The sequence below is a fragment of the Chelonia mydas genome, chromosome 1 (genome assembly GCF_015237465.2).
Source record: "Chelonia mydas isolate rCheMyd1 chromosome 1, rCheMyd1.pri.v2, whole genome shotgun sequence".
NCBI lineage: Eukaryota > Metazoa > Chordata > Testudines > Cheloniidae > Chelonia > Chelonia mydas.
Window position 1 is genome coordinate 337838696 of NC_057849.1, and position 17610 is coordinate 337856305.

A 17610-nucleotide genomic window follows, 5' to 3' on the forward strand; every position below is an offset into this window, starting at 1 on the left:
CTGTCAGCATTAGCTCTCGCACTGCATCCCAGGGCACAGTAATGCAGAGAATAGGATATACAGAACTTGACTCATCCCCTTACTGACCCTATTTACATATTGGTTTCTGAACATTTCACACAGACATTGTTAAATGCATCGTCTAGAAAACATGCTGGGGACAGTGACATAATTTTGCCCTTAAATTTGTCCATTTAAAAAAAAGATGAAAATCAAGACGCAATTCTCCAGAGAGGATAAAACCTCCATGAGGTGTCACGTCCCCCATTTACATGGGATCTGGGGCAGCAGCCTAATCTAACTGTTCCATAACACACAGTCTGTCTTCTGTAAAGATCACAAATACCCAGGAGCAATTCCAGTTATTTCTGCAGGTATTTATTACATAGCAGTGAAGTTTTCAGTTCATCTGACATTCTTTGCCTATATCATGTGGTGTATTCATGAGCTTTTACCTCTTGTCTTGAGACTCCTTGGGAGTTCCAGAAGAGAAAATTGCATATGTATGCACTTTATCATTTAAAGATATTTTGCACTGAAAACATACCAGTTCCAACTCAAAACATACTAGTACATTTCAAACCTATTCCTGAAATTCAACCAACTCATGTTGTTGAACATGCATAACCTAATAGAAACTCTTGGGGTCTTCTCCTTAACCCAAAATAAACTTACAGGATTTGCTGCAGGACTATTAAAATCTCTTTAGATGAATAAATAGCATTTCTTGATTGGGGAGAAAAATCACAATAAATATGACTAGTATCTCTAGTGAATAGGGACTCTTTCAGTTACTAGCATGAAACTCATATTCATTTGCAGGTGATTTTAGGAGTTACCAGCACTGCTGTTTCTAATTTTAGATTTCCTAGCATTGCAGGAAAATACAGATGTCTTAGAACTATTTAGGCCAGACAAGTTGTAAGGATCCTTTGATCTGCCTACTGTTACAGTGATGGGTTAGAGAAGTCATACATTACTCAGACGAAAAATCTCATGTACATATTTTGGATTGTTTCTAGTTGGTTTGTGGGCACAAAAGCTGCTTACTTCCTTCGAATACGGAATTTCCTAAATTACTAATTTCTTTCCTTAAAGCAGTCAGCGTTTCAGTTAACCTATACCAACAATCAAGCAATAGTAAACCAGGTTTTACTTTCCAGAAAGCAACAAAATGGTCTCTTGGCTTTTTCTCCAGCTATCTTTATGGAGCTGAGCATGCCCCATATCACAAAGAAAGTGAGCTCCATGTAACCTGCTCACATGTTTTCTAAACAACATTGAGAAAGAGGAGGTGATTTCTCAAAGGTTAAGGGGCTTTCACTGGGTGAATCGATGATCTGTCTTTTGCACTGTGATGGAAAAAGGGAAAGCCATTTTGAGGCCAGAGCTGACATTTCTCTGTGGTCAACAAATCATTCTTTTGCTGCCCTCATCTGCTTGAGATAATAAAGCTCCTCTGCTCAGATATGAGTAACCCTCATCCAGGAAGTCATGCTGTTTGCAAAATGTGGTATAGTTTAGTTTGTAGGAAGTGGCTTGACACTACATACTACATTGCAGTTACTTACACCATAGCAGTTTCATTTCGGTGTGTTTCAATACAGAGCCTGAAGTTTTAGCAGAAGCAGGCACTTAACCTAAAAATAGAAAAAGTCTGCATTTAGCTATAGAGAAGGAAACTCTGTTCAACAGGACAGGAGCTGAACGGTACCTGGTTTTCTGATGTATGATGATGGAATTCATATAACAGTTCCAATTATAAGAAGAAAATTTCTCCAAGAAATATCAAATCTGGCTATTTTTGTGGGGGGCTTTCTACTGATAAGAATAACACTTTTGTTAAACAGTAATAGGAGCTAAGATCATCTGAGTGCTAATCTCAGTTTTGACAATTACCTGCTGTGCAACTGTAACCCACACACCTTCTGGATGTGCTGTTCTGTCCCATCTAGTGGCACCGAGACCACTTAAAGAGAGAGATAAAATGAGTCTGCTCTACAGCCTTAGCTAACAGGCAGTTGGCTTTTAGCTCATGCTGTAGAGGCTCATGCACTGAGATCTAGAGATCCCCAGTCTGAGTCCGCCCACTGACAACCAGGGTCTGTCAGCATGACAAGACTACTTGCAAATCACTTAATCTTTCTGCCTCCGTTTCCCTATCAGTATATTATTATTACCACCCTAAAAACAATTGAATGTGCAAAGTGTCAGATAAATGCTAAGTTACATCATTGCAGTGCTTTAATGTTAAATGGAATTTTTTTTTTAAAAAAAAAGGTGTTTGTCCCTCTTTGTGCTATCAGGTACAACTGTGTTCAAGATTTTAAAGCCACAACCTCACAGTTCACGATGGTTTTTTTATGTGAACCCAGATAGACAATGGGAAAAATAGACAAACTCACTGTTTTCGGTTAAGCGTGGCCTCTGTTTAGTCCATTACTGCAGGTGTTATAGTTTTGTTAATAATAAAATGATTACGTTTCAAATATATACCATCTTTGAACTATATTGAAGCTCATACCTGCAATTGCCTCTATCTGCTACACACTTGTCCCTGTGATCTGGAGATCCCTGAGTTTGAACCTGAAGTTTGCTGTTGACTTGCTGTAGGACCTACAACAATCACTTAACCGCTCTGTGACTCAGTTTCCCCATCTGCAAAATTATAAGACTGAAGCTTGGTTTACAGGTCTTCTGATGATCAGTTATTACTGGAACTGTGCTTTGAATATGTGAAGTGCTCTCCACCTGCCTTCAGACTTATTACTGACCAATATTTTCTAGAACGTTGTGAAGAACACATTCCATCACTGCCACAGTTTTACAGCACCATCCCTCATGATCTCCGGCACTTCTCTGCTAACTGTCTCTACAGACACAATCTTGGGAAGAGGGGAGGAAACATATGAAAAGCTTTCAAGATTTAAAGAGAAAAATCTAGGTAGTTATCTTTAGCTCTCTGCACCATAAAAACAAAATTTCCCTGGAGAAGAACAAGAATTTTATGTTAGAGTTTAGCTGGTGTGTGAAAGTGCAATCAGACTATTGTGACACTGAATTTTAAATAGAACCTTCTCATGTTGGGACTCTGGTTTTTGTTTTTAAACACAGAATGGGCGGTTAGCTGTCACTCGTCCATTCCCTAATATTACTCCTTAAATATGTTCCTGTTGTCTTGTGGTTGGCAAAGTTTATTTGCTGTCAATAATTTTTTCAGTTATTCTGATCAAAAGCCTACACACATAAGTGTGCTGATGCCAGTATTTGGTGATGATGCCAGGATTTATTTTACTTGATTGTATTGAGAAAAATCAGAGCTTTGTGCCTCTCTGAGGTTTCTTCCTCCATTAAATCAGACCTTTGCTGCAGATCTTCTACTCCAATTTCTTATCTGGCCAAACTCTCTTTAATTCCAGTTATTGACTTATGTACGTCATGAAGGGAGGAGATGAGTCTCTTCTGACGTCCTGCATCTCATTCTGAATTCCCTAATTGCTAGCAGCGCTGCAGATTCTGCTCTTCTTTGCCCATCAGCTCCCTCAGGGGAGCGCTGAACAGGTACCATCTTCTTTTTAAATGCATAGCCAGACTTTGATCTTAGCTGTCAATTTCTCTTTTATTTTGTCTAAATCCTTGCCTTTTCTGGCCCTGTGTGCAGAAGCCCTGTATGCAGCTTTCTTATTGCTTTTGAAAAACTCTCTTTACCTTTAATATGGATGGAGGTGAATTCTGGGAGGTGGGCAGGGAGCTCCCCTTTTCTGAAAGCCATCTGCTTTTAAGCCCTCCCAGGAAGTCTCCATGCAAATTCACGAGAGTCCCCAGCATATTCTATAACCCAATATAAAAATGTACACTTCTACCTTGCTAACTGCTAGAGTGGAAATAACAGAGACCTCAGGTGGCTGGAAACTGCAAGCACAGTTTGTGGGACAGAGTGACGTTCCCCTCGTGTTATCAGGACCGGTGATCTGCTAGGTCACTCCAATCCTCAAGTCTGGGAGCCAGCCCTACCCTGCTCTGCTGTGAGAACCCCCACTCCTGGGCTGTTTACACACAGCCTCTGGCATGCAAACTGCTCCTTGGATTGTGCAACCTAATGACACTAGCCAATATTTCCAGTCTCAGACACAACCCTAGAAACCTCCGTCTTGCAGTGTCCAGTTATGCCCGCTGGACACTGCAAACTTATCTGAGTTCGTCAATTTAACAAAGAAATTGATATGTACCAGGCTTGTTATCCCAAGGGGAGTCTCTGACATGCTTCAAACCAAACACACTGCTTCAAGTAGAATAAACAAACAGATTTATTAACTACAAAGATAGATTTTAAGTGATAGGCAAAAAGTCAAAGTGTTACCAAAAGAAAAGAAAATCTAAGCACGCAGTCTAAACTCTCAACCCTATGAGACTGGGCAACACCTAGATTAAAGCAGTTTTTCTCACCCCACTGGATATCACAGTCCTTAATGTATAGGTTTGTTCCTTAAACCTGGGCCAATCTCCTCTGTTGGAGTCTTGTCTTCTTCTCAGCATCTTAGTTGTTTGCAGTGAAGGTGGGGGCAGGAGAAGGGCCCAGTATGTGTCAACTCTCTCTGTTTTATACCCTAATATCTGGCTGATTCCGCAACTTACAGCATGTTTTAGTGACCACCATACAACACAATTCTCATAACTTCGTATGCATTAATGATACACATATATGGATAGAGAAACGACTTTCAGCAGATCATAACCTTTCCCCTGATACCTTACAAGGCTTGCTTTATATGTAAGATAACGATTGTATGGAAATGAGGAATATGGGGGTTACAGTGTCACAGAGAGTTTGCCTTGTAACCCGTAGGCCACGGTAGGAATTTTACCACTTTACAGAGAATGGCATTTTGCTATTGGAAAAGTGCTGCCGAAGCAGGATGTCAGGGTATTCCCTGGCTGCCAAAGAAGTGATGAGCAAGCAGTACTGCCAACCTTGATAATTTCATGGTGAGTGGTTTTTTTTTTTTGGTGTGTGTGGGGGAACCTGTCTGGCAATGATGCAAGAAACTCTAGCCCCCATACAAAGTGTAGCCTGGTCAGGGGGAAAACCTCCACTGATTGGCTGCTTTCCCCCACTTCCCCTCTTTCTCCCACTTTCCCCCTCTTCCCCAGGTGCTCCCCTCAGAGCTGATGTAGGGGTCAGCATGATCCTTCCCCCGCCAGACCTAGAGGCATTTTGGGTAGAGGAGGGGGAGCAGCCAACACCATTCTCACAAGAGGGGAGCAGAAAGAGCCCAACAGCTTACAGAGGCCCTATTCCCCCCCATACCCTCTGAAAAAATGGGTCATTCTGCTTCGTCCCTCTGACTCCTGGCAACGCCAGGTCTGGAAGAGAGTGAAGAACCCCTGAAGTTGCCTCCACTCAGTCCTTAGAAAGGAGAAGGGGACTCCTGTGCAGCTGCTCCATAGGCCTAAGTGAGGGGCAGTGGGGTGAAGAACCCCTGGAGCAGAGGTTGGTTCGGGGGGGCACAGAATTCATTAGAATATTGGGGAGACACTGAAAGTTCTGCACTATCAGGCAGCAGCAAGAGCCCCTGCAGTGGGGGCCAAAATCACCTTGCTCAATAAATTTGGGAGAGGGAAAAGACTGTCTCTCACAAGCACACACACCGGGGATAGGCAAGGGAGTTCAAAAGTCATAAGACAGACTAAAACCCACCATATATATATATATATACACACACACACCCACACCCACACACACACGGAAGATTTGGGGGCCAATCTCCTGATTTGGTGGGTGGTTTGACTCATGATTTTTGACCTTTTTAGGGTGGCAATACTGAAATAGAAACAAGTCAAGAAATGGGAGAATTTTTTAGAAAACAAAGCTGTTTCCTGAAACATCACACGACAAGGTGTAACGTTTTCCAAAGCATCTACATGACTATGCCCCATTTTCAAAAGTGACCAAGGAGACTAAATCACTTAAGACTCTTTGAAAATGTTAAGCAAAACAGCTGAGAAATGGTTACTAGCCTTTCCATAACTGTTGTTGTTCGAGATGTGCATTCCACGGTAGGTATTTGTGTGCTCCAGTGCACAGTTGTTTGAGAAAAGAAAAGGAGTACTTGTGGCACCTTAGAGACTAACCAGTTTATTTGAGCATGAGCTTTCGTGAGCTACAGCTCACTTCATCGGATGCATAGCATAACACGGCTGTTACTCTGAAACCAGTTGTTTGAGAGTTTTCCTTTAACAATACCTGTAAGGGCAGCACGAGCACTCTCTGCTCCCTCATGCAGACAAAAAGGACGGAGCTACCCCCCAACCCCCAGGTCATTGTAGACTCCAAGGCTGCCCCAATAAATTCCATTTTCTGTACTGGAGACAGGACTGACTTCTCTGTGTTGATCGGCAGGCTGAGCGCATTGAACATGGATCTGATTATGTCTATGCGGGACAATCCAGCAACCTGGATTGGCCTCTTATCTGCCAGTCATCCAGGTAAGGGAAGATGTGGACTGCTGACCTCCGAAGGAGCACACCTACCACCGCCAGACAATTTGTAAATACATAGGAGCAGCCGAGAGATCAAAAGGGAGAACTGTGAACTGATAATGGAAACTGCTGTTAGGGAATCTGAGAAATTTTCTGTGGCTCCGATGAATTACCACATGAAAGGAAGCATCCTTTAAGTCAAGAGCAGCATACCCTGGCTCCAGGGTAGGAATGATGGAAGCTAAAGTGACCATCTGGAATTTTGATTTCTTCAGGAACTTGTTTAACTCTCTTGGATCTAAAATAGGCCTGAGACCCCCTTTTGCTTTCGGGGTCAGGAAGTATTGAGAGTAAAACCCCTTTCCCCCAAACCATGAAGACTCTAATATCATTAACTTTATTGTACAGACTGTGACAAGTATTTTCACTCAACTCACACATTCACACCAACAAGACGCCAAATAAATAAAATTGTTTTATTATGTGATGAACAAATAATACAAAAGTTGTACCAATCAAGAAACACCAACTAATGATATTATTATGTATCAGGATGTATGGTATTACCTTTTCATCTTGGAGGCATTTTTTCTTTTGTATGGCTCTGGAAGTGAGCAACATCAAAAGCCAAACTCCAAGTCAGAGATCCAAGCCTAGCACTATCTGACACGGAATGCAACTTCGAAATGTTGCCCTGAATTTGATGAATAGAGCAGTGTGTGTGACGAATGACCACAGTCTGTGACGAATGACCACAAATTACATTAAAAAAATTAAAATAAATAACTTTTAATGAGACATCTGAGCTTGTCTTGATGCGCAGAGTCATTTAATCCTGGGAGAAAATGTTGACAGGGCCACTCTGAGCTCTTGCTCCACCGACCTCAGATGCTCTGTTCTTGATTAGTCAGGCTTGAAAAACTTAACTTGCATGTTGAAAAGGGCAACCGAATGGAGATAGCATGGTCAGAGATTACAGGATATTTGCCTCCCACCTTCAACCAGAAAGAGTCCAACGCTTTGTCATCATGGGCAGCCGGTGAACTTCTGCTTTGGGGAGGCTAGTCCGTGGCCCCGCCACTTCTACCCGAGGCCCTGCCCCCCGCACGTCGTAGCCTCGAAACACCCACCCCTTAACAGGAGGAGCCCTGGCCTGCCCACCCCAGCCACACTGGACCAAGCCACTGGCCCAGCCCCAGTGCTGTGCTGAGCGCTCCCCGAGCATGGGCCGAGCGCGTAGCCTTCCCTGGCCTATTATACCCTCTGCCCATGATTGTCATCAGATTTTATTTTCAAAGTGCAGTCCATCCTTAATTTGGCAAGCTGACCTTGAGCCGTTATTGTAACATTCTTAGGACTTTGCATTGGATCTCAGATCAGGTGGAAACCTTGAACTGAATTTTTCTTTCAGACTTTCCAAATACTCAAATGACATTGACCAAAGTACCACCAGCAAGATCTGCTGCATTTGCCAACAGGAATATTTCTGTTGTTCCTTTGGCTACTTTTTCATTCTAGAGGGCTAACTTAGACCAACACCCATGCAATTTATCTGTGGTGGAGGAAAGATGCTCATTTCTACCTTGCATTTTCCTGCTCATTTCATTGAGGTGGCAGAATATATCAGCCAGGTAGACAAGCTTTGTGCAGCATGCCATATGAGCGATCAAGTCCATGTGCTTTCTCTCAAGTTAGGAACATTTTGATCTCCTCTCTCCATTCATACAAGTTAGAAAGAACTTTTCCATGGGAAAGCCAGCGTATTTTTAAACTCTGGTGTTCCGCTCCTGTTGCCTTACACAGCGAGGAGAAAAAGCGTGTTTTTAAGGGCCGCAATTTTATAAAGTTCATCTTTACTGCTCCATCTAACATGAAAGACAGTTCTTCTGGCAGTGTTTTGGCAACAAGAGCTTCACAGTGCAGGAAACAGTGGGTCACCCATACATCTCGGTTTTGTTCCCTGACCTTGCTTAGAAACCCTTTCACTTTGCCAGTCACGGAGGCTGCCCCATTGGTGCAAACACTGATACAATTTTTCCAGTGAAGTTCTTCTTCAAGGTAGGCTGTTGTCACACTGAATAGTTCCTCTCCAGTCATGTGACCTGGCAGTTCTTTGCAAAACAAAAAATGTTCTTTGATACTATCTCCATCAATATACCTTACATTAGTCAAGAGTTGAGCATGGCCACTGATATCTGTCGATTCATCAACCTGCAATGCAAATTTTCCGTTTCATTTTAATTTTTCTTAGACCACCATCTCAGTATCACCTGACATGTCACCAATGCGGTGATTTATTGTGTTATCTGAAAGGGGAACTTTTCAATTTCCTTGACTGCATGTGCACCTAACATTACTCTCACGATTTCTTTGTGAGTTGGTAAAATTCATGTCACATAGTTTGCTTCCAGCACTTTGTCAGAAACAGTTGCACAGCCTATCATCCAGCGCACTTTCTTTTCATTCTGATCCCTCAAACACTTTCAGGTATGTCCTTATTGGCAAGGGATGTCTGTTTGCTTGTAAGGTGTAGTTTTTGCTTAACATGGCATTGTTTGAGAGTTTCTTCCCACACACGAGACATGGAAGAAGGCAAGATGGCTCCCCTGTAGATGAAAATCTATATTGCAGACAGCTCTCACAGAAGTGTCGGTTTACCACTTTCACTTTATTAGTTTTATGTTCAGCTTCATCACTGCAAGTAGATATGGAACAGCCAAAATCTTTTTTCTTCAAATATTTGTCTGGTTTGGGGTCATAAATTCAAAATTCATCACTGTAACTGTTGAGATTTGTAAGATTTGAAAAACACACTGACCACCACATGACTCACAGAAAGTCAAGTTCATATGACCATAGCGATGTTGCATCTATCATAGCCCATTCTTAATTTTCTCTCATGAATATTTATGAGCAAATCCAGAATGAGGCTAGTAGAGTTAAAGTCAAAACAACCATGGAGGCTAACATTAGATTGCAATCTGTCTTTGGTCTCAGAATTAACATTTTCAACAGTGGAAACTAAATTTCCATTACAGAAAAATGTAAGAACTCTGGACAAAAGCATGCTCAAGTGAAGGAAGTGACACGCACTTGAGAATAATATTTTGAGATGACAAGCAGTTAATAATCATTTCTTCTCATTCCCAAAATAGTCTTCCCAAGTGTGTGTCACTTTCTCCACTGTTTTTAAATGCAGGATAATTAATTATAATGCCGTTCCAGGTCTGGCTTGTTCCAGCTTTTATCCCAAGTCAAATGTAAATATAAAACTTAGGCTTGAATTGCATGGCTTTTTATATGCATCATCATCAAAGGCTCAGTGCATTCATCAGGGCATGTTATCTTTACTTTTTATCCCTCAGAACCTTGCTTTGGGGAATGGAATGTGATGTATGCATAGTCTTTAAAAGGGGACTCATCCCGAAGAGCAAAAGTGCAGCATGCAATCTGGCTCTGACACTAATTAAAATACAAGGGAAGGTTTTTTATTCTCACTCGTAGTTTTTCAAAAAATTCCATGGCACACCAGTTTGAGCCTGACGGCACACCAGTTGGATATCACTGGCTTAGAGCAATCACCCAAGAAATGGCAGATCCCTATTTAAGTCCCTTCTCCCCCTCAAGTAAAGGGGGGACTTGAACAAGGGGTCTCCTACATCTCAAGTATGCACCTTAAACACTGGGGTAAAAGTCAGGAGAGAAGTTCTCCTTTTCCTCCCCTGGCTGTTTCGTGCAAGCTTGTCCATGGAGGTCTGATCTGGCGGGCAGCCTCTGAGCATGGCTACCAGATCAGGACCCTCAGGAGAGTTAGAGCCTAGGGAACTTTTACTGAAAAACCAACTGAGTTTAGGCACTTACAGGATTTCAGCAGGAATTCTGTGTATCACAGTTGAGCCAAAACTGGGACTTAGGTGCCTGAAACAGGGACGTAGGTGCCTAACTCCTTTCAAGCACTCAGCCTTTAGTCTCCAAGAGCTGGAATCCAGTCAGTAGGATACCTTTACAGAATGGCTATCTGCTCATCTATAATTCTATTTCTCTGAAGATACTGTTTAACTGGATTCCCGCGTACCCATCTACCTTTAATCAGAATTGGGAAGGTAGCAATTTCCGTTACTTATTTTTTTCCCTGTGGTCTTGTCCTATCTTATAAACATTTTTGGATGTCCATTATGGTGACAAAATTTGGGGGGCTCTTACCTTCGTTGTCATCAAGAAATTGGAACAGAATGTTCTAGAGAGCACCAAGGTACTGACAGTTGGTCTTAGTTGGGCTACATGGGCCTCAAAGAACCAACAGCCTTTGAAAGCTACAGGAGATCTGACTATTATCTAAGGGTACATCTACACAGAAATTAACACCCGCAGCTGGCCCAAGGCCTAGGGGCTGTAAAATTGTGGTGTAGATGTTTGGGCTGGAGCTGAATCTCTGAGACCCTGCGAGGGGTAGGTCCTAGACCCTGGGCTCCAGCCCAAGCCCAAATAGCTACACAGCAATATTTAGCCCGGCAGCCAATGTCCCACAAGCCCAAGTCAGCTGACCTGGGCCAGCTGTGGCCATGCAGCAGGTTGTTTATTCCAATGTAGACGTACCCTTAAGGAGCTGAGCAGGGAGGCCTTTAGCCTCTCACCACCAGTGTACTAAAAATAAGTAGAGAAATCAAGAGTTTTCTTCAAGAACTTTTCCAGTGACAGTTACCTTCTCAGCGAGTGAGAGACACTTTAATTAGAACTTCCTAAATACAGGTCTGGGTCTGGTGGAACTGTCAATGGAGCCCTGATTGAGAGGGTCAGCAGAGTGGAAAACCAATCTTGATGAGGCTGGAGCATATTGGTTTGATCCTCCAGCAGCTTCAGCATTGAATCCTGCCTCTCACCTCAACAAACAGAGAACAGATTAGTAACTGTTTTTTCTTCAAGTGATTGCACATGTCCATTCCACTTCAGGTGACTCACAAGCAGTTCAATCCAGAGGTGGGATCAGAGTCTACCTGAACAATGATTGAAGGACCACATGTCCAAATCTAGTATCATCTCTAGACTGTTGGGAGATGGCATCATGAGAAGCAAAAGTATGCACTGAAGACCAAGTTGCAGCTCTACAAATGTCCAGTATAGACACTTGAGCTAGAAAGGCTGCAGAGGCTGCATGTGACCTCCTTGACTGTGCTAGTACCCTGATCAGTGGAGTTACATTGGCCATGTCATAGCACAAACATATACGGGAGGAAATCCATGACAACATTCTTTTGGATAAAACAGGAAGACTCTTCATCCTGTCTGCAACCACCATGAACAGTTGTGAGTATGACTTAAATAGTTTAGTCCTATCCAAGTAAATGCTAACACTCTCCTAACATCCAACATGTGGAATCTCTCGTCATCCTTATGAGCATGAGGCTTAGGGAAGAAAGTTGGTAAGTAAATTGCTTGATTGATATGGAAGTGAGAAACCACTTTGGTGAGAAATTTTGGATGAAAGCATACGGATACCTTGTCCTTGTAGAAGATTGTATATAGTAGGTCATACCAGGGCTCTCAATTCTCCTGCTCTGCTTACAGAGATAACTGCATTCAAAAATGATACATTCATTGAAAGATGAAGCAATGAACACAAACATTTGATCAAAGGGCAGACCCATTAGCTTTTCTAGCACCAGGTTTAAGTCCCAAGGGGGAATAAGATCCTCTACCTGGGGGTATAAGAGGTCAAGACCCTCCAAAATTCTGAGAGACATGGAATTGGAGCAAAGTGAGTGATTAATATTCAGTGGGTGAAAATCACAGATAGCTGCTAGGTGCATCCTGATGGAACTAATGGCAAAAGCTTGCTGCTTCAGGTATAACAAATAGTCCAGCACATGTTGTATTGGAGCCAGGAGAAACACTTTTTCACTGAGACCAGAAGAAGAATCTTTTCCACTTCTACAGGTAAGCGTACCTAGTAGATAGTTTTCTGCTTTTCAAAAGGATGTTTTGCACAGATCACATCCTGAGATGTTAACCATGGAGAATCCACGCTGAAAGTGAAGGACCTTTGGTTTGGGATGAAGGAGGTGGCCATGGTCCCATGAGATCAGGTCTGGGTCTGGTGGAACTGTCAATGGAGCCCTGATTGAGAGGGTCAGCAGAGTGGAAAACCAATCATGATGAGGCTATGCCAGTGCTATGAATATCATGTGAGCACAATCCTATGAGATTTTTAACAACACTCTGGGTAGAAACAGAACAGGAGGGAAAGCATACATGAGATTGTCTTTCCAGGGCAACACGAAAGCATCTGTCAGAGACCCTAGATATTGACCTACTCATGAACAAATTGACAACATTTCCTGTTGTGCCAGGCTGCAACAAGTCTATGTGGGGAACACTCCAGATCTGGAAAATGCATTTGACTATCTGGATGGAGAGACCACTCGTGGTGACTGGTGAAATATCTACTCAGTTGATCTGCCTGATTGTTCTGGACACTGGGAGGCTTAGAGGTAGATTGAGTTGGAGATGCAAAACTCCCAAAGCAGTATTGCCTCTTGGCACAGAACTGTTGATCTGGCCCCTTCACGGGCTTCTCACGTAGAACGTCCATGCTGTGTTGTCCATAAGAACTAGCAAATTCTTTCCCTTGATGTAGGGAAGGAAAGTGTGACAAGCTAGACAAATGGCTCTCAACTCTCTTACGTTTATATGGAGATCCAAATCTTGGCTAGACCAGAGATCTTGAGTCTGAAGAGTTCCCAGATGGACTCCCCAACTGAGGGCAGAAGCATCTGTAACCAGAGTCAAAGTAGATTGTGGGCGATCAAAGGGAACTACCACACATACATTGGCTGGGTCCACCTACCAGTCCAAAGAGGCTAAGTCTTCTGTGGGCGCTCAAACGAACATGATCAATGGATGATGAATCAGGAAATATACTGAGCTCAGCCAGCTCTGCAACCCCAGAGTAAGTTCACACAAAAAGATGGACTCCTCGTTCACAGGCACATCTATGTCCCTGAGGCACAGCTCTGTTTGGAAGCCCTGTGCATTTGCCATGACATCCCTTGGGCTGGACACTTTAACCAGGCAAAGACCACTGTGACATTCTATATCTTGGGGGAGCGTACTGTAATCCCCATATTCCTCATTTTCATATAATCGTGATCTTACATATAAAGCATGCCTTGTAAGGTATCAGGGGAAAGGTTATGATCTGCTGAAAGTCATTTCTCTATCCATATATGTGTATCATTAATGCATATGAAGTTATGAGAATTGTGTGGTATGGTGGTCACTAAAACATGCCTTAAATTGGGGAATCAGCCAGATATTAGCTCCCCAGAGGCAACAGCAAGGAAAATAACCAACGCCCAGGTGGGGTGTCAAAGAACCCATCAACAGCCATTGACCAGCAAGGGAGCTACAATGCAATGACTCACCTGCCTGAGGCCACACCAGGGGAATTGCTCAACCTTGCTTGGAGAGACACAGCAATGCCGTCCAGACATGCCTGGACTTGTGCTCCCCAAGCACATGGACTGAGTTTATAAAACAGACAGTGTGGATACATACTGGGCCCTTCTCCTGCCCCGACCTTCGCTGCAAGCAACCAAGACACTGAGAAGAAGACAAGACTCCAACGGAGGAGATTGGCCCAGGATTAAGGAACAAACCTGTATATTAAGGACTGCAATATCCAGTGGGATGAGAAAAACTGCTTCATCTAGATGTTGCCCAGTCTAATAGGGTTGAGAGTTTAGACTGCCAAAAATATCAAATATCAAAAGATCAAATATCAAATATTTGTGTATCAATATCAAATATGATATCAAATAACAAATATCAAGGTTCTTTGCATCTTTTGATTTAGGAGTAGACGTTTTCTGACCCTTGCACTCTCTTTTGTTAACAGCTTAGACCAGCATTTCTCAAACTGGGGTCCACGGACCCCTGGGGGTCTGCGAAAGCACTCCAGGTGGTCCATGGGCCATGCTGATCAACTCCTCTCCCTCCCTCCCAGCACCTCCCAGCTGTTCCCCGGCATGCAGAAGGCGCTGAGAGGAAGGGGGAGGAGCGGGAATGGGGCACGCTCAGGGGAGTGGGAGGAAAGAGGCGAGAAAGAGGAGGGGCAGGGGTGCAGCAGGGGCAGGAAGAGGTGGGGCAGGGGTGGGGCCTTGGGGAAAGAGGTGGCGTGGCGCTGAGTGGGAGGCTTGGGGGATCCATGAAAATTTTAAAATAAAAATGGGGGTCCTCGGGTTGCTAAAGTTTGAGAACTGCTGGCTTAGACCATCAAAGACCCTATCTGGGAGGGCGTAAAAATGTTCAAATCATTGCAAAGGGACATAATACCTCTGCTCAGTCCCTCTAGCTATAGGAGGCAGGGAAAATGGTGTGTGCCACAATACTTTCATGGGCTCCAGAATAGCCTAATTTATGGAGAAGAAGAAGAAGAAGAAGAAGAAGAAGGCTCTGCAGAGCCCAAGATATTAACCAATCTGTGTGAGCTCTCTTGAACTACTTTCACCTGAATATCAAGGGAGGAAGCCACCCTCTTTAAGAGGTCCTGGTGGGCCTTGTAATCATCCAAGGGAGATGAGGAAACACCAGACACTACCCGCTCGTCAGGCCATGAGAAGGAGGAACCCAGGGTTGGCTGAGGTGGAGCTTCCCTCAGTTCCTCCAAAGAGGGATTCATTGAGGTAGATTGCCCATGTTCAGTACTAGACTGGCAACCAAAAGCCACTTCCTGCAGCTCTTGCTGCACAAGTTTGCAACATTTACTAGAGGATGTAGAAGGGGGAGGGTGCAGAGAGGATCTGGAGACAGAAGGATCCGTTAATCCGGTCCTGTCTGCATGGGGAGCATCTTGTTACCAAGCACACTTTACCCTCCTTCGCAGCTTGATTGCTGGATTGTGGGGCCAGGGACCTCGATCTCCTGGATGACAGGTCTCTGGATGCTGTCCTCCGGTTCTTCTTTTGTGGTACCGAAGAAGGAGATTGACACCAAGACTGCCATAACAGGAGGAGTGTCCTGACTCACACAGAGGCTGTCAGTGGCCTCCCCAAATGGGAACTCTCCAAGGATGGGCACAGGGCTGCCTCCATAATAAAATGCTTTAATCTGCCCTTCCTGTCATTTTTAGTTCTGGGCTTAAAGTCCCTGCAGATTTGGCACCTTTCTCTGATGTGAGCTTCTCCTATGCACTCTAAGCACCTAGAATGCAGGTCGCTGACCCAGCCTTGGTTTCTTGCAGGCATCACAAGGTTTGAAATGCAGAGACTGAGGCATGGCCGGACACTGGGCCTCTGTACCCAAAACCAGAGGGAACTGAAGTGTACAGTAAGTACACTAGTAAAAAAGGAAATCTACTGATAGAAAACTACACTAAGACTCTAAACTAACAACTATTAACAAGTACCAACTATATACAATAAAATACTAAGAAAAACGGAAACGTTTGCAATAGCAAAGTAGAATGCTCTGACACCCGTCTCAAGTGGTAAGAAGGAACTGAGGGGGATGGGGACGGCTCCGCTCTTTATACAATCACACAGTAGTACCAGGCAGCAGAGGAGCACATGCACCACCCCTGTGGTTAATACTGAGGAAAAAATCTCCTATGCTAGTGCACTGGGCATGCACACACCTGAAGAGCAATGGACATGTACAACCATTGAGAAAAGAACTTCTGCTTCGAGGACACCACAGGAGAAGAAGAAAAGTGACTCTTTTCTCCAGTCTTTGGTTTTGAGGTCGAAACATCCAGAGGTGTGATCTTTGTGGAAGAGCTCTCCATGCTCTTGTGATTCAGGTCAGATTCTGAAGAGGGACACACCACCTTTTTGACTGCTCCCTCCAAAAAGTACTTCCTAAGGCAGAATACCCTAGACTTGTTCTTGTTGGGAAAGAGGAACAAATTTTAATTTGACTTGTCCCTCTTCCAAAGAAATTAAACAACTTGAGTATTTTATCACTCACAGGTATTACTGCCCTCTAAGAGGCATACTGCTTAAATCCTGGGGATAGTTGCATTTTGAGAGGCAACTAGGATAAACCAATAAAACAGAGGGTTACTCACCTTGAGCAGTGAGGTTCTTCGAGATGTGTGTCCCCATGGGTGCTCCGCTGTAGATGCAGCAGTGCCTTTGCGTCTGGAATCGGAGACATATACGTGCTGGGATTTGGGGGCACATTTGCGCGGTTGAGACTAGTTGTGTCATCGCTGTGAACCTGTGAGATGATATAAATGCTCTTGCCCGCTTGGCATCAAGTAAAGTGCAAATGAATTCCCGTGTTTACACGGGTGTTAGTGAGGATTTTTTGGCAATTAAAATTGATAAGTAGACCCAGTTTTGTGAAGAGGGTCATTGTAGTATGGACCGCTAGGAGCGCTTCGGTCTCAGATGGCGCTTTGAGAAGGCAATCATCCAAATATGGAAAAATGGTGATGCCTTGTTTTCCTAGGAAGGCCATGACCACTGTGAGTACCTTGGAAAAAACTTGTGGAGCTTGGATAATCCAAATGGTAGTACCCTGTACTGGTAGTGACTGTGGCCGATGATGAATCATAGGAAACGTCTGCGAGCAGGGTGTATTGTAATATGAAAGTACATGTCCTGTAGGTCGAGGGCCAAGAACCAATCCGCCCCATTCCAGTCCTGGGATGATGGTGGACAGGGTGACCATCTTGAACCATTGTAGTTTGACAAACTTGTTGAGATTGTGAAGGTCTAGATGGGACGTAAACCGCCAGAATTCTTTTCTACCAGGAAGTAGTGGGAGTAGAAACCACATTTTCTGTGTTGTGGAGGGACTGGTTCTATGGCTCCTAGCTGAAGAAGATGTTTCACTCCCCCTCCAGGATGGCTCATGAGAAGGCTCCCTGAAGAGGGACAGGGAGGGTAGTTGGCAGGATGGTATTGCTAGGAAGGGGATGGAGTAACCTTCCTTTACTATTTCCAGGACTCAATTGTCTGAAGTAATGAGCATCCAAGATGGTAAAAACGGAGCTAGGCGGTTGCCAAACTGTTGATGTGTAGATGGTGTTACAGACGGTAGGGACAACTGGAGCAGGTAGAAGGTTCTCTGGACCTCGGCCACACCTTCAAATTTGCTGTTTATTAAAGGGCGTTTGGGACGATGCCC

General features: G+C 43.9%; 1 long non-coding RNA gene across 4 annotated transcripts in view; it reads right to left on the minus strand.

Annotated features, from left to right (window-relative positions):
• The window catches only part of LOC114018684, a 293307-nt gene that overhangs the window by 24065 nt on the left and 251632 nt on the right, over window positions 1–17610 (minus strand). For 2 of the 4 annotated variants that reach the window (XR_006283232.1, XR_006283236.1), the window contains one exon: window positions 1572–1640. The exons of the other annotated variants lie outside the window; for them this stretch is intronic. This is a non-coding gene — a long non-coding RNA (uncharacterized LOC114018684). The remainder of the gene's footprint in view (window positions 1–1571; window positions 1641–17610) is intronic. 4 annotated transcript variants of the gene reach the window in all.